This window comes from Podarcis vaucheri (genome assembly GCF_965113315.1).
Source record: "Podarcis vaucheri genome assembly, chromosome: 3".
Taxonomy (NCBI): domain Eukaryota; kingdom Metazoa; phylum Chordata; class Lepidosauria; order Squamata; family Lacertidae; genus Podarcis; species Podarcis vaucheri.
The window spans coordinates 54,107,642-54,135,405 of record NC_138761.1 but is presented as its reverse complement, the minus strand read 5'-3'; the positions used below and the strand labels follow the sequence as shown (position 1 = coordinate 54,135,405).

General features: G+C 44.1%; 1 protein-coding gene and 1 long non-coding RNA gene across 3 annotated transcripts in view; one reads left to right on the top strand and one right to left on the bottom strand.

The window, feature by feature from the left end:
* The window catches only part of PACRG (parkin coregulated), a 233,009-nt gene that overhangs the window by 163,862 nt on the left and 41,383 nt on the right, over positions 1-27,764 (top strand). The window lies entirely within an intron of this gene.
* The window catches only part of LOC309528150, a 34,469-nt gene continuing 23,643 nt past the window's right edge, over positions 16,939-27,764 (bottom strand). The window contains exon 3 of the long non-coding RNA XR_014217572.1: positions 16,939-17,387. This is a non-coding gene — a long non-coding RNA (uncharacterized lncRNA). The remainder of the gene's footprint in view (positions 17,388-27,764) is intronic.

Here is a 27,764-nt window from a genome sequence, read left to right as displayed (position 1 = left end):
CAAGTCCGATGCCAGGGACAAGGACGAAAAGAATGGCAAGCCCCTGGATTCCTTTAACAGAATTCCCTTCGCATCATTTGGAGGGGTAGGCACTTACCCCTCCAAGAACCACCTTAACCAATGCCTAACCGCCATGGAGCCTCAAGCTCACCGCCAAACCACTCACAGCCCCAGCCAAGCCCTTAGCTTAGCCACCACTGCACCTAGCCAAGCCTCGTTCCCAGAGGCAGAAAGATGCACCCCATCAGCCCTAAAAAGGGGCGTAGCTTGAAACAGTATCGCCGGATGGGAAATCACATCACCATCCAACTCAAAAATCTTCTTAGCCACTGCAGAATTGATGCGTTTCCTGGCCCTTTCTGTGGCTGCCGGGCAACGACTGCCCAACCAAATGCGGCGTTGCAATAGCTTAGACCAAAATATCTTAGCTGACGGCACCAATGTTCGCAGCATCTCCAAGTCACTCAAAATTGCAGCACGAAGTGAAAGACAGTCCACGGATACCAGGTCGTTCTCACCCAGCTGCACCACGATAGCCGTGGGCGGCCCTTCCAAGAGCAACTGCCTCCGAATCCTTGGCAGGAACTCAGACCAGCGCATTCCCCGCCTGGACAGCCACGACAGCTGCACATGTGGAGGGAAGCCGAGACCTGGACCCAGCCTGGACTGCCGTGCTGCGACACCAGCCCAATGGATGATGCTGTGCCCTACCAACCAGATGCGAACAGCCGCCAGACCTGCGATAAACAAAAACAAACAGTATAAGAGTCCGAGAGTACTAACGAACATAGCCCCGAAAGGCATTCGACTTCCAGCGCCCCAAATCCTTTATCCTGGCGGCCGACAAACCCCAATGAGCAGCCGTTGTTGCAGCCCCAATCCTAAAGGAGTGAGGGGCGAAACCATCCGATGTGCCGTCACAAGCGAGAATCGCTTTACGCATCACCTGTGCAAACTGGCGTCTCGTTAGGGGCGACCCATTTTCATGTCTAAGCAGAGGCCCATCACCCGTGACGCGTACTGCTAAGTACTTACTGACATCCTTCACAGGGCAAGGGCCTGCCTCTCCCGTGGCAGGGAGACGAATGACGGCACCCCTACCCTTCTGATCAGTCTTAGAATTTCTGACTGTGACTCTCAATTCTGCGGGGGTTAGCTGCACATCCCTGAGCAAAAGGCCCCTGGAACGACCATCTCTGTTGTCTTCAAATACCAGTTCACCCACTCTCATAGCTCCAAAAAAGGCAATAGAAAAGGCAGCCGAGAAAAGGCGAGCCTCGTACCCCGACCAGCACACCACCCTCAGCCTCTTGCGCATCCTGCTCAACAAATCAAAGGAAATGGGGCACCGAGAGGCTGGCTGGGATGGACGAAGTCTGCCCCAGCCTTCGAGGGCCCTGCGCACAATAAACCTCGCACATGGGTCCTTATCATAAAATGTCTTACAGAAAAAGGCAATGGCAGCCGCCTGTATCTTAATAGTTCTTGCTGCCCACCCCAATTGAAATAAATGTGCTAAATAACTCAACACCTGCGAGGAGGTGGGGGGAACACCTTCTAAATTAGAGGTTGTCTGGCGCGAAAATGTCAAAAAATCGGTCCAAGCCTTTTTGTAAGATCTAAGGGTAGAAGGGGAAACCGAAGCCGCTACTCCCTGCAAAACTAATTGCTGCCAAGGTTCCAGAGATGATCCGGGAAATATTCCGGACGTATCCGTGCCTCTGGAACCAGAAGTCTGAACCGCTCCATCTGAAAACGGGACAGAGCATCAGCAATTTCGTTAGACACCCCAGGAATAAAACGTACAATGCTGTGGCTCAAATGTGCACAGCTGCTCCTATGAAAAAAGGAAATAACAGACAAGCATCAGCACAGACATCATTGTGACACTTCCTGATATAACCCTTGTCAGCGTCAGACTTCCAATGACCCGTATTCACAATCCTGTCTACTGACAGGCACCCAGTGTGCAGCCTTTGCAGCAGCACCCAATCGTAAGGAATGAGGAGTGTTCAGCGGTAAGCAAGCCGCAGGCTGTAATAACTGGTGCACGACGTAAGCACATTGATGCCGGGCTAACGGGAACCCATTTTCATGCACTAGGAGTGGGCCAGCCCCCAGGGAATAAAAAGCCAAATATTCTGTTATCCATAACGGGGCAAGGGCCCTCCTCACCTGTGGCGGGAAGCCTGATTATGGCACTCCTGCCCACTAAGTCTGTTTTAGAGTTACCAACTCTAATGACAAGCTCCAAAGGATAAGGAAAAGTCCTGAAGCAATAAGCCTCCAGACTCTCAGCCCCGTGCTGGCTCCAACAACCATTTTCCCAACCCTCAGTGCGAAAATGCAGTGGACTACTGAAAGGAGTCTCACCTTGATCTTTAACCCGCAGACAAGTTTTAACTTGTTGCAGATACTGCATAGGTAAAAATTGACCGACTTCCTGCCCACTGTCCTATGAGGTTGGAGCCTATTCCAACCTTCCAAGGCCTTGCGCACTGCAAACTTTATACAAGGGTCTCTGAAAAATAAAGCTTCAATGTAACAGACATTGCAGCGGACTGAATTCGGATAGTTATAACCGCATGCCCAATCTGCAGCAGGTGGACCAAATACTGCAGGATCTGCTCAGAGGATGGGGGCCAATTTTCCTGAATGGTCGAGAACTGCCAGCTTAAGGCTAAGAAATCCATCCAGGCCTTCCCATAAGAGGTAAAAGCAGAAGGGGAAATGGAAGCTGCCGCTCTCTGAAATTACTAATTGTTGTCAAAATGCCACAGGTTTGGAAAAGTGGCAATAGCTGAGTCTGGAGCCCAAGATCTGAAGCGCTTCATCTGAAAATCGGATAGTGTCAGCGTAATTTGGAGAGTAGAAAGCACAATATTAAACCTTAAGTGGCGCAGCTCGAAAGCATGAGCGGAGGGGCAGAGACTGTGCTAGAGCGTGAGGACTGTTTTGCCAAGACGCTCACCACTACCTGGTTATCAGACCAAAAGCAGATCCGATGGTCACTGAACTCCTCGGGCCACGTGAACTGCTACTACAATGGGGAAAACTCAAGAAAAGTTATGTCACATGATTGCCTCACCACACCAGGCTTGAGACCATAGCTTTGCACACCAGCAGCCCTTGAAATAAAAACCAAAGGGCAAAGATCCAGCAGCACCACCATGAACCTGAAAATCCCTGAGCGGGTTCAAGGTATCCTGCCATGGCGAACTACTATTGCATACATTCAGGAATTGCCACCATCGCCTGATATCTGCCCTCACCACACTTGGTAGGCATACACAAAGGTAAGGGGACCTCTGTCAGCATCGCCCTTGAGCCAGTGCCACCAACTGGACTCATCCACTTCACCTTCTGCACAGGAACAGGTCAAAGTGCTGTGGACTCACAGCTTAGAGTTGTGAGCACCGGATTCACTCCAACAAAAAGACAGTCGTCGCACAGCAGAGTACAGCAGAGTATATAAACAACTCGGAGTGCAGCTCTGTAGAATATCTTCTTCATTCTATCTGCAACTATACAAACTATATACAGAGCTTAATAGGACTAAGTATAAATAAATGCTGCACTGCACTGAGTGTCTGCAGCTGCCCTTAGCAGCAACCTTATCTCTAAACATGATCTCTAACACTCAGTCTCTCTCCCTCTCCGACACTGACTGACTGACTGACTTGGTGCTGGAGCAGAAAAAGTAGAGACCAGAACACGCCTCCTCCTCTCTGGAGAATCAGCATACTCCTCAGGAGATTCTTGGATATGGGAGGGGTGAAATCTGGGCAGCCTGGCCTAGTGGGAAGATTAGTTAAGTGACCCAGCAAGATCGGATCTGGTGAAGCATCACTTGCTACAGAGGAAGTATTACAAATTAACTTCCTTCAAGGCAGACAGCTTCTCCATAGCCAAGTGGTATGTTTTAGCAACGATATCCAACTGGATCCCTAAATAAAATGGGAATAAGGGCAAAAGGTATTGAGCTATTGCTTGCCAGCTTCCAGGCCCCGCTTAGGCAGGGGGCATCTTGTGCTGCCATCATGATATGTAAATTTACAGGGCCGACGCTGGCCAGAACCCCTAAAGAAGTCCCAACCAAGCTGCCGCCAAGCCAGCTTCCTTTTCAGACACACACTCTGTGCAATGCAAAAAACACACTCCGTGCAGTGCACACACTCTCCATGCAATGCAACTACACACTCCGTGCAATGCAAAAGCACGCTCTGTGCAATGCAACTACACACTCCGTGCAACGCACACACAAACCCTCCGTGCAATGCAACTACACACCCCGTGCAATGCAAAACACACTCCCTGCAATGCACACACCCTTCATGCAATGCAACTACACTCCATGCAATGCAACTACACACTCCGTGCACTGCACACCCTCTGTTCAATGCAACTACATACTCTGTGCAATGCACACACACTCCGTGCAATGCAAAAAAAACCCAACAACACACGCTGTGCAATACAACTACACCCTCCATGCAATGCACACGCACTCCATGCAATGCAGCTACACACTCCCTGCAATGCACACACCCTTCATGCAATGCAACTACACTCCATGCAATGCAACTACACACTCTGTGCACTGCACACCCTCTGTTCAATGCAACAACAAACTCCGTGCAATGCAACTACACCCTCCGTGCAATGCACACACACCCTCCATGCAATGCACACACCCTCCGTGCAATGCAACTGCAAATCTCCTAGCAATGCAATGCAATTGCAGCCCGTGCAGCGCCGTGCTCTGCAACGCACAGAGCAATCTGCAATGCGGGCACGCAAGGGTGCTTTCTCCCAGTTGTATATTGCAAACATGGCGCCCGTTACATCCCTCGCAGTGAGGTAACCACCAAAAGGACTTAAGTGTCCAGGTAGAGCAATGGGGGAGCATGCAGCTGTCCCATACAGGGACCAATCCTGCAACCTAGGCATTACCGGCACTATCCGCTGACCCAGTGAAACCAATGCTTCATGGACCACATGGGGACACTATTGAGGCCGGAAACGCTTCCAGGCCATCCAATTCTAGGGCAAGGCCCTAGGATCACCTGCTAGGCCAGGCATAAATGTTTCCAGTGAAATAGCAGAGTTGAGGTAGCTCACAGCTTGTCCAGGTACCCCTGCTTGCCCTTTTAGAGGGAAGCACCCCTTCAAGAATCCCAAAGTTCTTTTATCACAAATGGGCCGAACTACCCAGCAACAGAATAGCTCAAAAGGAGCAGTTTGTTTTGTTTTGTTATAACAATGGCTAAGAGGGGTATATGAACCCTGTCTCCCAGGTCCTAGTCCTGCACTTTAGCCACTAAGCCACAATGGCTCATCTCTAAAATGGCAGTCGCCACTATCAGGGCAAAACAAACTTAAAGAAAATAAACTTGTTCAGAAACAGCATAGTTCAAGAGCATATACAGAGTGCTCATAGTCCTTGGAGGCACAGGGAGCCATAAAGCCAACCTTTGGAGATACTATAAACGAAAGTGATACCAGCTAAGCTGGGAACAGCCCTGACTAGCCCCACAATTTCAACAAGAGAAATGGGGGAAACCTTTTTGCGAAAGAAAGCCCCTAACGGGGGCTCTCTCCCTATTGGGAAAGGCAAGCCACAGATACAGGGAGAATCTTCCCACAGGGCAGGGTAAGGGGTGGGGTGGGAAATCGAACAGGAAAAGGGGGGAATTAAATTATTTAAGGGACTAGAGAGGATTAAAGGAAAGGGGAAATAAAGAAATGTAACCAGACAATGAGAAGATTGTCCAAGTGCTCCATGTGATCCGAAAGCAAAACGGCCAAGAGGAAGTCCAACCCCTGGCTCCCTATATTTATAGACTCTACCCCTCCTCTGAATTTAGCAACATACAGAACTCCCCAGCAACCCAATATTAACCCTTTAACAGGCTTGGATTTTCTCAAATCTGCCTAGTCATGGCAAGGTGGCATGTTTCCCCAACCGCAACCCGTGCTCTCTGGTTATGGAGAACACGCTTTATGTTGTCCATGCCAATACATGCGCTTCAGATTATTGTGCAAGCCCCATCCTCATTAGTCTCCTGATATGCCGTCTGGTGTTTCATTCATTTCATTTACAAATTGCTTCCTATAAAACATGGCAAAGCAATTAAAGAATAAAGATATCGACAACAAATATAGATATGAAGAACAATATCAAGTCCAATACAGGTACAGGCTGAAATGAAAATCTCCATTTAAAAGAACTGATTGAAAAGGAAAGTCTTCAATAGGCAATGAAATGATAATAGAGACAGACAGCAGTAGTCTGATACATAACAGGAGCAAGTTCCAAAGTCTTTACCATCATGCTAAAGGCCTGATTCCTACATCATATGGAATGGGCCTCCTAATGAGATTATAATTGCAAGAGGCCCTTGCCTACGGAGTGCAGTGATTGGTTTGATATTTGATGGGAACCGACGACCCTCTGCAGAATTGTTGTATGTGCATATAGAACCTGTTGCCCCATTTTTTTTTATTTAGTTAGAGAGATTTCTATCCTGCCTTTCTTGTGCCTATGATCTACTCAGAGTCGCTCGCAATCATTTAAAAAGCACGGTGCTGTAAAATACTATCTATCGCACAGGATTCATAGTCCTGTTGAAAGGCTGCACTTAGGAATGCAGAGTTCACACAGAGGGCTAGTTCATGCTAGGTCTGTTCCATCTGAAAAGCTAAATGGAAGCCCCAAGGAAAGACTGCAGGGGCCTGTGCTGCTGAAGCCAGTGTGAACCAGCTCTGTGTGATACACAGAGTTTGTCTATGCAATATTGCTGCTATGATCTGGCATCCCAAAGTGTGTTTCTGATCTCTGATTTGGGTTACTTCTGAATCAAAGCCCAATTTAAACTTAACAGGGGTGGCATCTTCTTGTTCAAAGCCTGGGCTTGATTCCCCCGCCCCCAAGTTGAAGGTTTATTATAGGTTACGGCTGAATGAGGCTGTGTGTGCTATTTGTTCAAGTTATGTTTTATGTAATTTCCCAATATGTCATTTCTGATTAAACCACACACAAAGGCTGTCTGTGACTTGAAGATTTGTGACATTTTCTCTGTGCCCCTCACAACACCCTCTTGGAGCTCCGCAAGCATTTGCATGTAATCAAGGAAAACAAAAAAAATGATACTTTTCAAGCAATATTTAAAGATCCCTCTGCAGAATAATTTCAATATTAGAATTCCACATGTCACTTAAATCATATAATGGTGCCTCAAGCTCTTAGGCTAATCCCAGTAAGTAGAACTCTCTTCTCTGGTTTTGACATTTGTGGTGCTTTACAACTGCAAGGCGGAAAAAAGCAGAATATTGAATCAAACCATTGAAGTAAATTACTGCTGACATTAGCTGAAATAATTCATCCATGTAAAACCATTTAGATGCACAGTCAACAGGTATCTTATTTTAATATTTTATAGCTACATGGAAATCTTTTGCAGAAATCCAGCACTCTAAGGCAGCACATGGGTAGCTTTTAGAGTGCATTATGGATTGCCGTCAGTGATCCCTAGAGATTGTTTTTTATGCCATTAGTGGCTGTTGTCAATAAATTTGAAGAAAAACCACTTGGTAAATTGAACTATTCGTGCTCTCTATTCAGCACTGGGTAGCCTCCACCATGAGGACTAGGCTCCTTTGACTTTTATTTATATGCACCTTCTGCAGGAAATTTATCATTACCTGTGTCTGGCTGGAGGTCATTCACAGAGCTTTACAGTTGAGCTGGGATTTGAACTTCATTCAATATTAGGGTCATTTCATATCAAGTGAGCCAACCTTTTTACCTCATGTCATCCAATTTTTTAAATATGTTGTACACTTGTGGAATGATCAAAACTGTTTAAATCTAAAATTTCAATTTTAATTAAATAAAAAAATTTATTTTTATTTCATCCCATTTGTGAGTTAGAGGGTTTGAAATTTCAAAAAGTTGACAATTTTTGCCTTGCTGGACTACACAAAAACCATAAAAGCTCAGCCCAAAATTGAGATATGTCAAAACTAATAATACTGACTGTTGTGAGGATTACTGAGATAATGTATGTGAAGCACTTTGAACACTAAAAACACACACCATATATAAATGCTGGGTATTATTTACTGTGTTTTGGGTGTTAGCACAGCATTTAAAAATGTTGTGCTTTATCCTAAGCATTATTTGCTGCAACTGGCAGGCTACTCCAATTAAATATATTGTTATGTTTCATACCATGGAAATGCTAATAAATTCATTAGTGCACCATAGTTACAACTTCTGGAGTGAGCAATTAAGAGGGAAGCTACATAGGCTCAGTTTTGATGTGAGGAATACAAGCAAAGCCTTGTCACTGCTTGTTTATTCATAATTAAAGTGTAATTACTTCCCTGCTCCATTTCCTGACAATATCAAATAAACATTATAGCTTGAACTGGAATGGAACAGGTCTATCCCTTTTCATATAATTCATATAATATGTTTTTTTTTACAATGAAGTGGTGTATCAATTTTATGAAATACTAATAGTGTTAAGAAGCATGCAAAGTTATGTGTAGGATGTACTGATGATGCATGATGCACAACTATAGGTCATGACCTTTGGAGGATACAGGTGCCCATTTTTTCCTCCAGCCAAGGTGCCTGAGTGGTTAAGTTGGCATGTCCCCTGCACCTACCTCCTGCAGATATCTGGACTGCATTACTGTCTGGGGGACCTTGAGGTCTGCCAAGTTAGTATCAGCACAATGAAACTGTCATCTGGATAGTCTCTAGAGTCCAGCAAAGTAAGTGGCCAGCATTCAGTCATCTTCTTAGCCCCAAGGGCATGTCTGTTTGAAGCGTTTTTAGATGATCACATGCTCTCAGCCAGCCTTGGTTTCCTGCCATATGTAGAACATTCAGGGGTAACAATAGAACAAGAATGGAATGCTCTGTCTGTACAGCCCTGAGCATAACGTCAGTGAGATTCTTCCATACCACTCTGTATCTTTTTCAGCACCCTTCAGACCTTTGCAGTCTCCCGCAATGGTAATCTTAGTGTGATTTGAAGCATGAGGACAGTGTGGAATTCAGTTGTGCTATCTAGAATTACATTAGCAGCCTAACTTGCCTCTCTAAATTACTAAAAATAACATGGACCTACATGCTCAATAATGGCAATGTATTTCTCAGAGATCATGGCAATTCAGATGCTAGTTGTGAGAATAATGTTCAGTTCTGTGATTTAATCTTTTTCACACTCACTTCAGAGTTTCTTTGTTTTTGTGTGTTGGCTAGATTAGGAGGAAGCCGACTTCCTTCTTTCTATCCTTGTAATATGTTGGGAATGGAAAATATTTTTCAAGGAAAATTCACCCAGAGGGTCATCATTATACTCCATGAAATGGTTAGTGGAAGAGATCAATGCACAAAGCCTAAGTTTTTTCCATTTATTTTCAATTTTCTATACAGTAAGCATCTTCTTTGAATCTGAGAATATTTGTAGGTGCATTTATAATTGTGCCAGAAGTATTTCAGTAAAACTGAGGAAAACTTTGTTGCAACAAACTATTCTTTGAAATACATCATATTGCATTGTATCAACCTCTTTTAAAAGTTAACATTACAGTGCTATGATAAAGCGACCAAAAATAGGCTGAGAGTTTGCACTTGCTGTTTTAAGATTATCTATTTTCTCTTAGAAGTGGTTGCCTTAACCTGTCAGCAATCCATACCCTCATTAGTAAGACAGGCTAATTTATTTCCCTGATCTTTGGCTCTGTTTAGAAAAAAATATAATGGCTGGAAATGCAAGCTGCCTCTTTGTGTGGCTACAAATAGAAGTGCCAGTTGAACATAATCCATACACAAACACGTCTTGCATTCATTTACTAAATAAGGGTGTGTGACTAGGATTTGTGCATATTCCTCTGATAACCTTCATTGTTCTCAAGGACACTGGTGAGTTTGCTGATGGAGGCGTGTAATGAGCCATTGTTACCATGTGAGACTTAAAAAGCAATGCTGGGTTGGAAGGAATCAGCCATTAGTTGCAGCTAATGGCAGGTTTGAGAAAACAAGTTCACAAGGTTTTTAAATGATTGCAGTGCTCTGTTTAGCTTTCATTCATAGGATACTTCGGTAGCCATTTAGCAACTTGTAATACCTGATTGTGTTTAACACTAATAATCATTGTGAATTTTTATCAGTACAATAAAATAGGCAGATCTTCACTGTCAATATTTCATTCATTTGTGATTTCTGAGTAAATTGATAAATTGGTATGTACTAGAGAATGTGTGCAAGTACAAAAGCGAATTAATATCAACCAGTTATGTTTTAAGAAGTGTTTTATTTCATGGCTTAAGATATACTAAACATTATGCATATTCTAAATGAATATTACATTTCATATCAGTTTCAAATTACATAAATTAGGCTTGTCAGTCACTGTGATTTTTGTTGAAATATATTTCCATGTCATTCTTTCGTCAGTTCAGTATTGTTTAATTTCTTTTCTTCTGCTTCCTGTTTGTCACACTATGGTGTTAGATCCTGCAAACCATAAATTAACCTCATAGAATATATCTTTCTTTGCTCTGGACACAGCCCCCTCTCCAGGGAATTGTAAGTCTGGAATGCATTTGATGCTGCATGAGGGGCTGCAACTATGGGTGTTTGGGGAAATTAATTCCCCTTATGAAAGCAGAAAGGCCTTTCCACTCAAATATGGTACCATTTGATCTAAGACATAGCTTTGGGCATGACCTAGGGTCCAGACAAATCTATATATGACATTTCTATACAAGTGCTGTTCACACTGGATTTTATTGTTTTCAGCTTATGGTCAAATATATTTATTATACATACCTGTATAAATTTGTTGTTATTTAGGGATCCCTTCCCCTGAGTAGCTATTTTTAATAACCAGAAATCTTTTGAAGTTTTTTCATACCTTTCAGTATCAATCTATGTGGCAATAAACATTTGAGTCATTCTTCTTTTCCAACTTCGCCCCTGTTCCTAAACAGTTATGTAAGCATCTTTGTCTGTAATGCCACTGAAGTGGCAGAGTAGAGTTTTATAGTTTCTAGGTGTCCTGCTCCTACGACATGCCATCACTAACCAAATTTATATTGCTTGCCTTAAATGTAAATAGAAGGCACTGCAGAGTCTGGTACTAAAGAGTTTCATTGTTTTGCTCTGTCCTTTCTGTACAAGAGATTCCTTGGGTTCTTCTACCATAGCAAGACTGTGGAACTGAGTGCTTGGGAGAATTAGCAGTGAACTGTTACATTTATAAGGTATTAATTTTTATTGATTATTATATTACATTACTGAGGCCCATTTCGGGTCTGAACTTGATCAGTGCTTGTGATGGGATGATGAGCTGCTTGTGCGTAAAATCGTAATCCCTCAGAGTTTGTGCAACTCCACAAACCTCTGTGTGTGACAGAGCTCCTCAAACATGTCTGCTCTAATCGCTTGCAGATTCCGACAGTGGTTGTTTTCGGAATCGTTTCCAGCATAAGAGCTCCTTAACGGAAACCCGCCTTCTGGACTCACGGCGTGACAGTTTCCGGCGAGGCGTGGGTCTCCCTATGGGAGCTTCAGATACCTCCCCACTGTTCTCGCTGGAAGCGTCTCTGAGCCCTCCCTCCTGCTCGCATTCCCTCAGAGATCCACTCCTCCCCCTGCTGGTCCCTGCTTCGGCTGTTGAGTCTCTTCCTTCCTCCCTGAGCCCCTCCACCACCTGTTCCTCCGATGGCAGTTCCCTGACATCCACCTCCCCTCCAGGGCCCCCCTCACCCCCTCCCATTTCCTCTCCTCTGGGAGGTGAGGAGGTAAAACCCCGAAAAGAATCTTCTTCATCTTCAGACGTCTCGAACAATTCCCTCCATCGATCGCCGTCCTGGCTCGCTGAATCCTCCTCCTCCTCGGAATCTGTGAACCCCTCCAACCCCTCTTCTTCGTCGGTGGTGGCAAAGTATTCCCTCCGGAACCTCGCTACAGGCTGAGGTTTACGTGGGAACCTCTGATGAAAAGCTTCTATTAAAACCTCGTCATTGACATCCTCTGCCCTGACCCAGGTGTTTTCCGACTCCGGTTCCCCTTCCCACATTACCAAATACTCTACTTGATCTCCCTTCCACCTGGAATCGAGGATCTCCGCCACATTGTAGCTTTGTTCCCTTTCCTCCATTGCTGGTCCCCGAGTGACCCTCCCTTCTCTGTCCCCTTTATACAGTGACAGCAACGACCTGTGGAAAACTGGGTGCAGCTTCATGTGGTTCGGTAACCGGAGTCTGAAAGCCACTGGATTGACCTGTTGTGTGATTTCAAATGGGCCCAGTCTTTTGGGTCTTAACTTCTTACAACCCCCTTTGAAGGGTAACCCTTGGGTAGACAGCCACACTTGGTCCCCCACCCTAATGGTTTCACCTTCTCTCCTGTGTTTGTCTGCTTGCCTCTTATATTCCTCCTTGGCCCTGTCTAAGTTAAGTTGGAGCTGGCGATGGATAGCTTCCATTTCTTCTACGAACTGTTCGGCAGCTGGAACGCTCCATCTCTCCCCTTCCCCCCCTGGGAAAGCCCTGGGATGGCACCCGTAATTTGCCAAAAAGGGGCTCATCCCCGTGGACACATTCTCCGCATTGTTGTAGGCAAATTCCGCCAATGCCAACTTCTCCACCCAATCATTCTCTCTGTCATTGACGTAACACCTCAAATATTGTTGGAGGATGCCATTGGCTCTTTCCGCCTGCCCATTGGTTTCAGGATGCCAGGCAGTCGAGAAATTTACCTCCACATGCAGTAAGCTCATGAGCTTCCTCCAGAACCTGGAAGTAAATTGTTTCCCCTGGTCTGAAACCACCCTCAAGGGGGCACCATGCAACCTAAACACATTTCCTACAAACAATTTAGCGGTTTCTTCTGCCGTGACCGCATGTGAGCAGGCTATAAAGTGTGCCATTTTGGTTAACAGGTCTACCACAACCATGATGGCTGTTTTCCCTCTGGACCTTGGCAGATCAGTCATGAAATCTATGGCCACTGCTTCCCATGGTCTTTCTGGTGTGGGTAGCGGTTCTAATAACCCTGCCGGCGCCCGCCTTTCCCCTTTGGCTCGCTAGCATTGGTCACAACTCCTCACATACTCCCGCACGTCTTCCCTGACCTTAGGCCACCAAAATTCCCTGGTCACCAGCCACATGGTTCTGTGTTGCCCAAAATGCCCCGCTGTGGGGCTATCGTGCAGCTGCTTGAGTACCTTCCCCCTCAACTCTCCTTCAGGTATATATAACGCTCCCTTGTAGTACAACGCCCCGTTTCTCTCCTCAAAACCTCCGGGTTTATCTCCCTCCCTCCTGAGTCCCCTGAGTTTGTCCTGTGCGTATTCATCGTTCTCCGTTCCCTCTACCAGTTCTCTTTGCCCCACCAATGCCGCCCCACACACCCAGCGGTCCTCTGGAATGACATGTCTCTCTTCGGGTGCTCCCTCCCCCTCCAAATATTCAGGTTTACGTGAGAGAGCGTCCGCCCTAACGTTCTCTGGGCCTGGCACATAACAAATCTCAAAGTTAAATCTGGAGAACTCCTGGGCCCATCTCAACTGCCGTTGGTTGAGCACTCGTGCCGTTCTCCAATACTCTAGGTTCTTGTGGTCAGTGCACACTTGCACCTTATGTTGTGCACCAATTAGCAGGTGCCTCCATCTCCGAAAAGCCTCATGAATAGCGAGAAGTTCTCGATCGTACACCGTGTAGTTCCTCTCGGATTTGTTCAGTTTTCGCGAAAAAAAGGCACACGGTCTCCACTCTGACTCCTCCCCCCCTGGCTGCAGGAGAAGCACCGCCCCAATGGCTCTGTCTGATGCGTCTGTTTCGACTCTCATCTTTTTTTGTAAATCCACATGCAGAAGTTGTTCTTCAGAGGCGAAGGCCCTTTTTAGCTCCTCAAAAGCTCGCTCCGCCTCCTCAGTCCAAACAAATTTCTTCTTACTGCTGAGACAGTCCGTTATGGGCGCCGTCAGGTGGGCAAAGTTTCGGATGAACTTACGGTAAAAGTTCCCAAACCCTAGGAACCTCTGCACATCCTTCTTTGTTTTGGGCATTTTCCATTCCAGCACTGCCTGGACCTTGCCGGGATCCATAGCCAATCCCTTGTCTGACAGGCGGTACCCCAGGAACTCTACCTCCTTGGTATGAAACTGACACTTCTCCAGTTTCACCCACAGCCGGTTGTCTAGCAGCCTGCGCAACACTTCTCTGACGTCTCTCACATGCTGCTCCCCATTCTCAGAATACACCAACACGTCATCCAGGAAGGCCACACAATTCTTGTAAAGCAAAGGCCCTAGTACGTGGTTCATCAGCGATTGAAAGCACGCTGAGCCTGCTTGTAATCCAAATGGCATAACGAGATATTCAAAGGCCCCCAAAGGGGTGAACATGGTCGTTTTCCATTCGTCCCCTTTCCTTATACGTATCAGATTGTACGCCCCCCTTAGATCCAGCTTGGTAAAAATCTTTCCCTTCCGCACCCTGTTCAAAATGTCATCTATTCTAGGCATGGGAAAGGCCAATGGTTCTGACACTGCGTTTAAGGCCCAAAAGTCACACACAAGTCTCGGCTTGTCTGTGTTTTTTTTATCCACAAAAAACACTGGACTACCTCCCACTGCCCTTGACTCTCTGATGAAACCCCTCTTCAGGTTCTTGTCAATGAATTCTCGTAACTCCTGCATTTCTCTGTCTGACATGGCATACAACTTGCCTGCGGGGAGCTGCGCCCCAGGCAGTAAATTGATTTGACAATCAAAGGGTCTATGCGGGGGTAGTTGGTCAGCTTCCCTTTCGCTGAACACGTCGCTGAGATCTGCGTATTGTCGTGGTACCTTCACCTTCTCCGTTACTTCCGTTCCTGCTAGGGTAGCTTGGGCTCCTGCTGAACCCTTTCCCTCCCTGCAGTGTTCTAAGCAATGTGCGGAACCGAAGGAAACCACTCTCTGATGCCAGCCCACCAGTGGATCATGTAACGCCAGCCAGCTCATCCCCAAAATAATGGGAGCCCCTCCCAAGGTGGCCACATTAAACGCTATCAGTTCTGTGTGCCTTGCCACCTTCATTGTCATTGGGACGGTCTGCAAGCTGACTTCCCCTCCCAACAGCTCCCTGCCATTGATCATGGTCACCTGTAGGGGGTTGCTTAAAGGGATCGTCTGTATCTGGTGTTCAGCTGCAAACTCCTTGCTCATGAAATTGCAGGAGCTGCCTGAGTCCAACAGCGCCTTAATCTTCAGAGGGTATCCGTTTTGCAACTCTAGTGACACCTCTATCACTAGGGCAGGTTTGGGAGATTCTGGCGCGGGCACTTTCACTGCTCTTTGGCCTGGCTGCTGTGCCCCGACGGTGGCAGCCAGGCGTTGGCTTTTACTTGCTCCGATATCTCTTCCACTCCTCCCTCAACAGCTCCCACCATTCCTTGCCATTCCTTCCTCTGGGGGCAGACTCTGGCAAAGTGACCTGGCTGTTGGCAGAGATAGCATTTCCGGGCGCCTTTTCCCTCCTTCCTACCCCCTTCGCTGGGCTTTGAAACTGCGCACGCGCGCGCTGTTCCGATTTCCATCGGCTCTGCCGGCGGGAAAGCTGGCTCAGGAATGTCTGGAATGCGTAACTCCCCTTACCTTCCCGCCTCTCCAAGGCTCTCGCCTCCTGGCGCGCTCCTATGGTCAGCGCAGATTTGGTCAGCTGATCCATAGAAACCGCCCTGGGGCTCCGGGACAATTCGTCTTTCACAGCCGAAGAAAGACCTTCTTCAAATAGCATCTGAATGGGTGCCGCCGATAAGTCCCACCCCAATCTGTGAACCAGCATGGTAAACTCAGTCCAGTACTCACGGACAGATCGGCTTCCCTGCTTGCAAGCCATTAGCTGTCTGCGCACCACTCCCTCCTCAATATCGCTGGAAAACATGATATCCATTGCACGAAAGAACTTCCTGGTGTCCTTTAGGACGTCATTATGCGTTGCCATCAGGGGTCTAACCCAGTCCCTCGCCCCCCTCTCAAGATGCCCAATCATGAAAGCCACTCGCGATTCCTCATCAGGGAATTCATCAAACTGCACATTGAGGGCATATTGCATCTCTGTCCTAAAGGCATGGTAGTCCTTGGGGTCCCCCCCAAACTTCTGCACCAATCCTGGTACCTTTCTGGTGAACTGGGTGGCTCTCCCCTTCTTGTCTGCATCCTGAGCCCTTCTCTCCTCAAGCCTCGCCGTCTGCAGCGCCAGTTGGATTTCCAACGCTCGGTACCTTTCTTCCAAGCTTGGACCAGCTCCAACCCCTGCTCCTTCGGTTCCGGCTGGGTCGCTCATGATGCCTTCTCCTGCACAGGCAGCGTACAAAGACTGTCGGAATGCTGTGATGGGATGATGAGCTGCTTGTGCATAAAATCGTAATCCCTCAGAGTTCGTGCAACTCCACAAACCTCTGTGTGTGACAGAGCTCCTCAAACATGTCTGCTCTAATCGCTTGCAGATTCCGACAGTGGTTGTTTTCGGAATCGTTTCCAGCATAAGAGCTCCTTAACGGAAACCCGCCTTCTGGACTCACGGCGTGACAGTTTCCGGCGAGGCGTGGTTCTCCCTATGGGAGCTTCAGATACCTCCCCACTGTTCTCGCTGGAAGCGTCTCTGAGCCCTCCCTCCTGCTCGCATTCCCTCAGAGATCCACTCCTCCCCCTGCTGGTCCCTGCTTCGGCTGTTGAGTCTCTTCCTTCCTCCCTGAGCCCCTCCACCAGCTGTTCCTCCGATGGCAGTTCCCTGACAGTGCTTTAGGATCAATAAACAATTATTAGCATCTAAGCTTTTCAAGGAATAATGTGATGTAAGAAATATTATGTTTAATTCACAGAAACAAGCTTCCCTGTAATATGTATTATCTACATGTATTTGCTTTATTAAAAACAGCTCCGTCAGGAATCAAATATCTGTTACATACTAAGATTCCAACATATTTCACATTTTGACCAATACCATAAGTTCACCAGGGAAAACCAAACAAACAACTTACTATTCAGTGTTTTGAACTGAAATACATTGTGCTGTTCACTGAAATAAAATTAATGGATTGGTGAAGATCAAGTACTTACTCTAACAATTGCCTTGATTAAATTAGGTGTTCAGTTGTGTAACTCACTCACTGGTTCCAAGACTCGCTATTAGTGACCTCCATTGTATTAATTTAAAATAGATATCCAGACAGATGCCACCTTTGACTTCTCCAGCATCAAGAATCCTTGTAAGGTCCCATGCTGAAGCAGAGGTTCCTCCTTCAGTCTTTTTATCCACATTAGTCATCTGCAAGAACAATACTTGAGAAGAATGCGGAGATGGCCTCTGGGGAACTGGAATTGAGATCAAAGGTCACATGTTAAAAAGCCATTTATTTCTGGTCCAATTTTTCTCTTAGGCATTATTCATGGCTGTCTTTGCTTTTCAAACAAAAGGAACATCAGTTCTCACAAGAAGTTCAAATGTATTGAATTGTGCTGGATTAATATATATTATTTTTCTCCCAGACCTGACCAGAAGTATTTTGGTATTCTTTTCATGTAAGTCAGGGTCTGCATCATGCTTTTATTCCATTTCTTCTTTTTCTTTGTGGTTCTTTCTATAATAATCATAGTAACACACCAGACCTGTGCATATTGGCCATTCTGCCAAAAGCTACAGTAAGGGAGATCTGCATGCAAAAAGAGCCTTCTGCACCTTTTGCCCTGCTGTGTCATGCTACTCATCTAAGCCTCTTTGACCTGTCAATATGCATCATCTTGTGCATATTAGGGCATGCATGGACCCAATGCAGGTTTGCTGGTTATTATGTGCATCACAGATACACATGTGTTACATAGCAAACTGCTTTGATAATATCCCAAACTTTGATAATATCCCAAACTGGTTATCAGTGGAACTTGTTTCCATTAAATGTGGCCACTGCAACCCATGTATCAGCCCAAAGGTTCCCAAACAACTCACCTAAATACACACGACAATATCACACACTGTCATAAAAACAATAAAAATTGTAAACATAATAGAAAGACAGTTTTAAATTCAGTTATCTCTGTACATAAAACAGATATCTTATCTTAAACTGAACATCTGAATAAAAGTTAACATGAAGGAAAGCCATTTCAATGGGAAGGTATTCCACACCTGGAGTGCCGAAACAGGGAAGGTTCTGCTTTGTGCTGTCACACAGAGGACTTCAGTTGTTGTTGGAGCTACAAGCAAAACCTCTTCAGCAGATCTTGCCATCTGGGCTGGCAGTTAATTGGAGAGACACTCTTTCTAACACTCAGGCCCTAAGCTCCACAGAACTTTATAAATCCAACACCTTAGATTGGACCTGATAGCAAACAGCCAACTAGTGTAGAGCTTTGAGGATTGGTGATTCGCAATCCTATTTGTGGCACCAGCTAACAACCTGGCTGCTACATTCTGCATTAGTTTACAGCATTCAACCTGATTCAAGGACAGCCTCATATCACATGCAAGAGGTTACTATGTCACGCACTACTGTAGCTTGAACTGTGTATGGACTGAGAAATAGCTGTTTCTGATGAACCAGGCATTGCTGGGCATAGGCACTCCTGGCTACAGAAGCTTCACATGCTTTATTTCAGTGAAAGACAGAAATTATACTTGGTATAGTCTTTCTTTTTTCAATTACAGAATGAATTACCTGTTGGAGCCCATTCAAACATTTCGAAAGCTTTGTGCCACTGTTGCCTAGGCTAGTAGCACTCCACATTGCATTTAGATGGACATCTTCCTGCCATGGAAGATTTCAGCATGTAGAGAAATTTTGACATGAGGCCTGCATTCATATACCGTATTTTTCGCTCCATAAGGCGCACCGGACCATAGGGCGCACCTAGTTTTTAGAGGGGGAAATCAAGAAAAAAAATCTTATTTCCCCCCCAGCCCCAAAGAGCAGCGTACAGGCTGCACGCAACCTCTCCCTGCCGGAGGGGTTGCGCGTGTCTATGGCACAAGCCAAGACAGCGAGCAGGATGGACCCCCCTCGCTGTTTTGGCTTCCTCTTTAGCCCCGCACAACCTCTCCCTGCCAGAGGGGTTGCGTGCGGCTATGGCACAAGCCAAGACAGCGAGCGGGATCCATCCCACTCGCTGTCTTGACTTGTGCCATAGCCACATGCAACCTCTCCGGCAGGGAGAGGCTGCGCGGGGCTAAAGAAGCCATATCCCTGAAGCCTTCTGAGCGCAGCGCAAGTTCCCGCTGCGCTCCTCAGACTTCAGGTTCCTTTTGCTGAAAGTGTGTATGTACATGAAAGCTCATGCCAATAACAAACTTAGTTGGTCTCTAAAGTGCTACTAGAAGGATTTTTTTGATTTTTTTTTGACTACGGCAAACCAACACGGCTACCTACCTGTAACTAGAACTGTTGACTGTGACTGTGGGGGAACTGGGTTGGTAGAACTATGACTCCTTAATACTGAAATAGCCATGGAGCACTCAGTGGAATTAAGAGAAATAAAAATCCCAAGAGTGCGGTAATCCTCATTTAGACAGAAAATTATCTGGAGTATTCCTGGAATGCTCTTATTATTGTTTAGGAGGGGGAAGGGAAGCTAGAGGGTTTCTTTTCTAATTGTATGTGGTTTTCTGGTAAAGTAACTTCAAGCAACAAAGGGAACTTGTTCAATACTTTGTACTCTGAAATTTAGCTTCGACAGAAATCCCACTATGTTCCTTGGGATATATGCCCAGATAAGTGGGTAGCCCTAGATATTCAAACTATTTGTATATCAAAGTATTTGTTCAGATGTTATTAACCAATGTCATTGTTAAGCTGCAACAGTGCTGGCCCCACCATTATTCAGGATGAGGTTGCTAGAGTGAGAGGTGAGAATTGCTGCCCAGACATGTAATCTTATCCTAAGCATGCTTACTTGGGAGTAAACAAGCTCACTATCTACTTGTTTTATGTTTGTGGTTACAATCTAATACATTTTCAGTTGGTTGCTGCTGCTGTTTTTATGATTATCAAGAACAACAGTCTTCTCCCTTGCACTATTACTGTGCAAAGTGCTTTTAAACATTTTTGCTTAACAGGAATACAGTCAGGTGAGATTGTTAACAATTTACTTGTTGGGAGATGAGGCTAAAAAAAGATAAAATGTTGTTTTCTTGTGATTTACAAACTTACAAACTTTTGATTTCATAAACTTATATACTCCTGCATACCTCAAGACCCCACTGCCTTCCTTTTGAGTTGTCCCATTTCACATCCAGACTGACATTCCCTTGACTAACCCAAGTTAACTCGTAGAAGGAATGATTACTTCCACTTTTAGTTTGAAGACAAATGCATTGTATGTCTGATTAAAATTCCAAACATCTTCCAAGTGTTCAGGAAGAGGGTACATGCCACAGATACTTTCATAAACAGCTGTGGAAGCTAACATTTATTTTCTGTAGTTCCAGATGAAATGCTCCTACTAGTTGTGGGGTGTAAACTATCATTGTAAGCTGGTAGCAGTCACTTCTTTCCCCCCCAAATACTAGAATATAATTGAACACTATATAGTTTATATTGCAAGTATAGTTTGGGGATTTTAATATCTTGAGAATGTTTCTGTTTAAAATGTTGAAATGAATGGAGGTGCCTAAGCTGGTGGCTGGCCTCCCCCTTTCACCCAACGTGTAGGCAGAAGCACTGAGACAAGATGCCTTGCTGTTGGTAGCCAGAAGGAAGCTGTGCAACACGGCCTCCCAGGGATGAGGTGGGGCTGCAGTGGATTCAGATGTGTTGCATCTCAAGCAAGTCTCACTGCTTTGATGTGATTGCATCGTGCCTTATCGCAGTGCCAGCTCCAGGCTGGCATGGCAATATTACTGTCTTCCCACTTTCTACTCTAGCCATCATGAACAGGGAGGCTACAGATGTGGTGGCGGCCTTGCCACCCTGTAAAGCCCTGTCAGTGGTTGGTGGGGAGAGATTTGGATTTTTATATTGCATATACAGTCATACATTGGGATAAATATGCTTCAGGTTGAGCGCTTTCCGGTTGCACTCCGCAGTGACCTGGAAGTAACGGAGCGCGCTACGCAGACAGTAAAAAATGACATCATGTGCATGCGCGGAAGCGGCAAAACGTGACCCACGCACGCGCAAACACGTTGTTGTGTCTTGCGTTCCGTTCGGGATGCAAACAGGGCTCCAGAATGGATCCCGTTCGCGTCTCGAGGTACCACTGTCAATGAGAGAAATATACCGTACTTTTCTGTGTATAAGACTAGGGTTTTTTTGTACTCTAAACTAATGTTAAAAAACAGGGGGCATTCTATACACAAATAGTACATGGGGTGTGTGTGATTGGTTGCAGCTGCGAGCAGGAAGTTGTCAGCAGCCATTTGGTTGGTGATTTGTGGTTGCTGCAAGGGCTTCTTTGGATTGGCTGCCGCTGCGGCAATTGGGCGTGTGATTGCCTGCTGCTGTTGGCTTAGGCAACGGGAGTGATTGTCAGTGCATGTCAGTCGGGTTAGTGATTTTCAGCATCCCCCCCCCTGAAAAAAGCTCAGCAACTCTGGGCCATCTCCCCCCATTTTCTTAAATTTGAGTCCCCCCAAATAGGGGCCGTGTTATACACGGGGGCATGTTTTCCACAAAAAAATACGGTAAATAAAGTTGGAAATTATTTCATTCCTACATACAGTATTTAGCTAAAGTTACTACATTAAAAACAATCAAAATGTTTTACTATTGTTTAAATTTACTCAGGTGGAATTAGATCATAATATTCTAATTGCTGTGTTACTCGAAAGCCATGTCACTGAGCATTTGTGGCATACCAAAGGCGTAATGACAAGTGTGACATATTAAGACCTGGGTTAATAGTGGTGGCCCACATTATCTCAGCCAGCAAAACACAGTAAAAGTTAATTTGTCAAAAGTTATTTTGTCAACAATTCTCTTTTTTAAAAAATTAAAAATTCCTTGCCACCTACTATTTTGACATCCTGATCCAATCACTCATTCATTGCCTGTCCTTGTGACTGGTTGAAGTAAATTATAAGGATTTAATAAATTAGAGTAAAGACTAATGGCTAACAGATGTAGAAGCACTATGCACTCTATTAATTAATGCTGCTACAGATTATGTGGAACTAATGCAAATCACTACACGTGGAATGTTTATATATTTGAACATTGCTTGCATGTGTATTGGTGCAGCTGAGGAAAAGTATCTGACGGCAGAATACTGAATCTGCTCAGAAGTAAGTTCCATTGAATTCAGTGGGACATAATCCATGTGTATAGGATTGCAGTTTGAGACATATCCAGGAAAATGCTGTGAATACAATCTCTGTGACATTTATTTTCATGACCTATAAATTCTAATTACCTTTACCTTGCTGTGAAATGTCTTGCCTGTCCAAGGAAGGGAAAAGAAGTGAAGGATACAGTTTTGCTATCATGCTCAAACAGATACGGCAGTGTCAAATTCCCCCATGGTTTAAACATAAAACATTTACAAATACAGAAAATTAGTATTGCCAATGGAATGTTATCTCAACAGACTCATTTAATAAAGTAACCAGAAAATTTGAATATGTATTAAGGCATTCCATCTTTAGAATCCTTAACAGATTACTGAGTTGTATCATTTAATGCTAAGTGTTTTCAGGCTACAAGAGAGAAAATTATTTTTTTATTGTTTCTTTTCTTTTTTTTAGTTTAATATATTACAGGGAATTGTTTTTCTTTGTGTTCCCATGAATTCAGACCTGCACTAACATTTAAATGCAACTCAGTCATGAATTGCAAGCTGCAGCTGAAATGAGTATTGTTTTTGTTAATGGTTTATTGAAAATCCAATTGTCCCATTCACATCAGTGGTATGAATAGTTGACTAAATGCCTTTTTTGTCCTAACAAGGAAACACTTGTTTGGATAAATGAATTAATTGCATGAGCATCTCCTTTGGGTTTTGAACAGTCTTTAACATTTGGTACCATCAAAGTAAAATATTGGAAATGATCCCTTATGAGGGTTTCCCCTCGCCCTGCCTTCTTCTTTGTTCCTTTTATTAGATGAACACATTCACATTATCTGAGGTGTGCATAATATTTTGCCTTAAATCAGGAAACGAGATGACTCTGCCAGGTGGCAGTGCCCAGAAAAATCAATTAACTTTCATCTAGATCCAAACAGTTGTTTATAGTATCAGTGCCACAATGAACACCACTGGAGAATTGGGAAAGGAGCCCATTAGATACCTGAAGCAAGCTGGGGTTTAAGCATCACAATACTTGCTTTAATTTTAATTTGAAGTTGCTGTGTTTGAGAAGTATCCACATTTTATCAAACAAATGTCACATTTGACACCCCAGACTAGCTAAACAGAATGGGATTTATTATGTGAGTTAAAATATACATAATTTACAAAGGCCTCTTTTATTGAAAGCTTTACTGTTTAGTGTTTAAATGTATCTCTTTATCATTGCCAGTGTGGTTGCACTCAGTCCTCACCATAAACAGTGCCTGTATCTGCACAGAACTATTCATGGATATCAGGCAAATGAAAGCAAAATGCTTCACTTTGTTAGGAATGCCTCCTTTTACAAACCAGATTTGGATGAGATGAATATTGTCTATTTTAGAGGACTTTTTAAGCAACTGTCTAGAATGAGTTTTAACACCTCCCTCATTCTTGAATTTCCACACTGATAGCACACTGATAGCTGCTTTTAAAGACATAGCTGCACTCTCAAAAGTTATACTTATAGCTGAGCACACATGCTGCTTTTATGTAATAATGGTTGTGTATGAACTGTGAAACTGCTCCTTATTTTGGATCTTCTCTTAGACTCACATTACAAATGATAAAAAGCCTGTTTAGATTGGAAAATGCAGGGGGAACTCCATGGGGAAAGCAACTTTGGGGACATAGAAATTATAGGTAGGGAAAGGGTTTCTCATCTAAACAGGTTGTTAGCTACCAATGTGCATATTTGCATGTAATGTATATTTTAAGGTGTGGGTGTATGTCTCAGTTCAGTGCTCATGTTACATTTTACAAATTGTGACTTGTTACTGAATGTGATATGAGAACCTATCCTCCATAGTCTGGATTGGATCCCATATACTGGGGATTTAATGATTAGGCTTTTATCCAGATACACATGGTGATAAGGAAGTAGCTCCCACTAAACTTTATGTGACTTATTTCCAAGTAAAAAAAATATTTAGGCTTGGGCAGATAGGCAGAATAACTAAGTCCACTTTTTTTCAAAATAAATCATGCTGGAATCAATTGGGCTTCTGAAAGTGTTTGGTGTTGGGGTGTTAGAACACAAGCTGTGCTTCTGGAATGTTAAGACCTTTGGAAATGAAACCCCACATGCCTTTTTCCATTTCCACGTTTCCTTTGGTATCAAAGCATGAAGGTTATAATTGCTTTTTATTGTTGTGTGTGTTTGTTGCAGCAAAAAGCCTTGGGCTGCAGTTGCTCAGATGCATGAAGTGGTCACATAATGGAAAGGTGTATATATAAATATATATTCAGAGTACTGAGAGAGTAGAAAAGGGAGATAATTCACAAAGTGACAATGAGAAGAAACATTTGTTTTCTACTTCTCTTTCCTCAGGATGTATACATTTGGGCAACCACTTCACACACCTGACAAACAGGGTTTGAAATCTTATGCCATGATATGTTTGAGAAACTTCAAATCCTATGCATGTTTACTCAAAAGTAAATCCTGCAATAGTCAAGCAGGGTTTACTCTCAGGAAAATAAACATAGACTCACAGCTTTAACCTAAAGTGCCACAAACCATTTGCTGTTTAAACTGCTTCTTAGCATTTTGTAATTCTGAGGCTGACCATAGCTTATTCTGAATCAGGCCATTGGTCTAGGTAAAGGTAAAGGTACCCCTGACCTTTAGGTCCAGTCGCTGACGACTCTGGGTTTGTGTGCTCATCTCCCTCTATAGGCCGAGGGAGCCGGCGTTTGTCCGCAGACAGCTTCTGGGTCATGTGGCCAGCATGACTAAGCCGCTTCCGGGGAACCAGAGCAGCGCACGGAAATACCGTTTACCTTCCCGCTGGAGCAGTACTTATTTATCTACTTGCACTTGATGTGCTTTTGAACTGCAGGTGGGCAGGAGCTGGGACAGAGCAACAGGAGCTCACCCCATTGTGGGGATTCGAACTGCCGACCTTCTGATTGACAAGCTCTAGGCCCTGTGGTTTAGACCACAGCTCCACCTGCGTTCCATTGGTCTAGGTAGGCCAGCATTATTTGCTCTGACTGGCTGTCTAGTCTAGGGATCAGCCATCTGTTTCCCGATCCTTTTAGCTGGAGATGCACAGAGTCTGAACCTGGAACCCTTTCACACAATGCACCTGCTCGTCCACTGAGCTCTAACTCCTCCTCTTGCTGAAAAACTGCTCCAGGTAGGCATAGCACTTCAAGACTATAGGCTTGGATGCGTGTGTAATTGAAGCCTTCTGTGCAGAAGTTTGTTCTAATGGAGCGTGACTACTTCTATTAATAAAAGTAGAGAATAATTTGCTGGTATGTAAACTCTGTACCTACTTCAGAATTAATAACTACTTTTACAGATACTTTTTTTGTCTTCTGGGGGTTTTCCTGAGATTTGAATGGTGCAGGAGAGACATATATACCTTACTCTCGGTTCTGTCTCCAAGGAGAGAATATATCTGTAGTTTACAGATTTATGTTTAGAGAGCCTTTATGAAATTGGAGACATTCCAGCCCAATCTACACTCCCATATTATCACCATGTGCCAGTCTCTGGAAATTCTACTATGCAGTGGACATTCTGTGCAGCATTTATGCTCCAGCAGAGTCACACATCATGTGGTAAGTTTCTCTGAGGCATTATGGTAGTTCCCTTTGTTTACATGCATATGGAGGAGAATGCTCACTGTGTGAACCAACCATCCACCTTACCTGCCCTACAGTCAAAAAGCAGGAACAGGAAACTTCCTTATTCAGGAACAAAACAGAGAGAAAACTAGCAGCTTGAACTTTACGGACTAACACACCCTATCCAATTCTAACTGGTTTAAGGAGGAAAAAATGACCACCCAATGAGACTGTTAGAGTCTAAGCCTGCACTTAAAAAGGAATATTATTATTTATTTAACAAAATTTATATACTGCATGTTTGTTAAAGAAAACCCCTCTAAGTGGTTTTACTACTCATTCACAATAAAACTATTACTGCTACATAGAATCATTACAATGCATAAGGTTTTCTACAGGCTTATGGGTTTGTGGCAACAATGTGCAATTCAATCTTCCCTCTATCTTTGCTGCTAAGAATCACACATATACGCCAAAGTGAAGCCAAGATTGCATAGATGGATAAACCCAGCAACAACTAATTTTCCTCCCTTCAATATCCAGTGTTCTGAGTGGCTCAGAAATGTGGTTTCAGCATTTTAAAGAGTGCATTGCCCAAATAGAAGTGTTAGCTGTGATTCAGAGTTCACCTGCAAATATGGAGGCTCCAGTGTGCCTGTAGACAGTATTTGATAAGACCAAAGCTTGCTGCAATTAAAGTATCCAATCTCACTGTACACAGCAGAGTTTGGAATAGGAAATGTTGTGAGCATAATTGGCAGCCCACACTGGCTTTCCATTGATGAGCTTTTTATCAGAATAAAAAGGTGGCGATGGAAGGGAACACCAAGTTAGAGGAAACAAGGTTATAACTGACAGGTGCATGCTTTAAAACTGTTTTCTTGGAGATAAACAATAAAAACACTACATCTAAACTTGCGTTTATGGCCATTGAGCTGAGAAAAACATTATCTCTCTCTGCTAAGAAAACATTTGTCATTTTCAAAATGCAAAGTATCAGTATCTAAAATGTCAACATTTGACATTGCCTAAAAATGCTAGGTTGTTTATTTTAGACATAGGATAAGCTACTCTGCTTGAAATGCAGTTCCTCTCCCCCCCCCCTCTTTCTGCAAATGCTTGTCATTATGGTTAATGTGGGAGTCTTTAAGCTGAGTATTGGGTTTGATTACAGATTTTGTTGCTTGTGGTGTGCCTGTGCAACATTTTAAATTGCCTTGCACCAAACATTATTATGGACCTGTTCACTTCACCTGCTTAGTATTGTTGTTTAAGGCTATTTTCCTGTCTTTCTAAATATTCCGATTTGCATATGCCTCATTCTCCCAAATAACTCTGAGCTTGTAATGATTATCAGTTTTCTGACATCTTTATTATACTATTATTTCTTGTGTGCCCCTTAAATCATCAGGAATATGGCTGAAATGAAAGCTATCAAAACTGGAAGGAGAAAGGGAGATGGGGCCATCTGATTTCAGTAACTATAACTAATGAGTGAGACTCAAAGCAATCATTCACTGGAACATAAATTCGGCCAGTGAAAACAAAAAAAAGGGGGGGGGTTTAAATTCCACTGGAACCTATTAGTTTAGTTTTGGCTCATGAGCTATTTCAGTCTCAAAGATCATCAAAGCTTTCAAGAACAGCTGAAGCTTTAACTATGGTAAAATTAACTTTCCTGTTCCATGCCTCTCCTTTTAGAAGTTTGGCGTCAAGGATGCTAATCTCCATCTATATCTAGATTAGAGCAGGCTTTATCTTCCTAACAGTTCCTGTTGCCTTTATACCTTCCATAGGCAAATTCTTTCTGCCTAGGACAACAGTGTTCAGCCAGTCATGGCTGTTGCATGAACATCT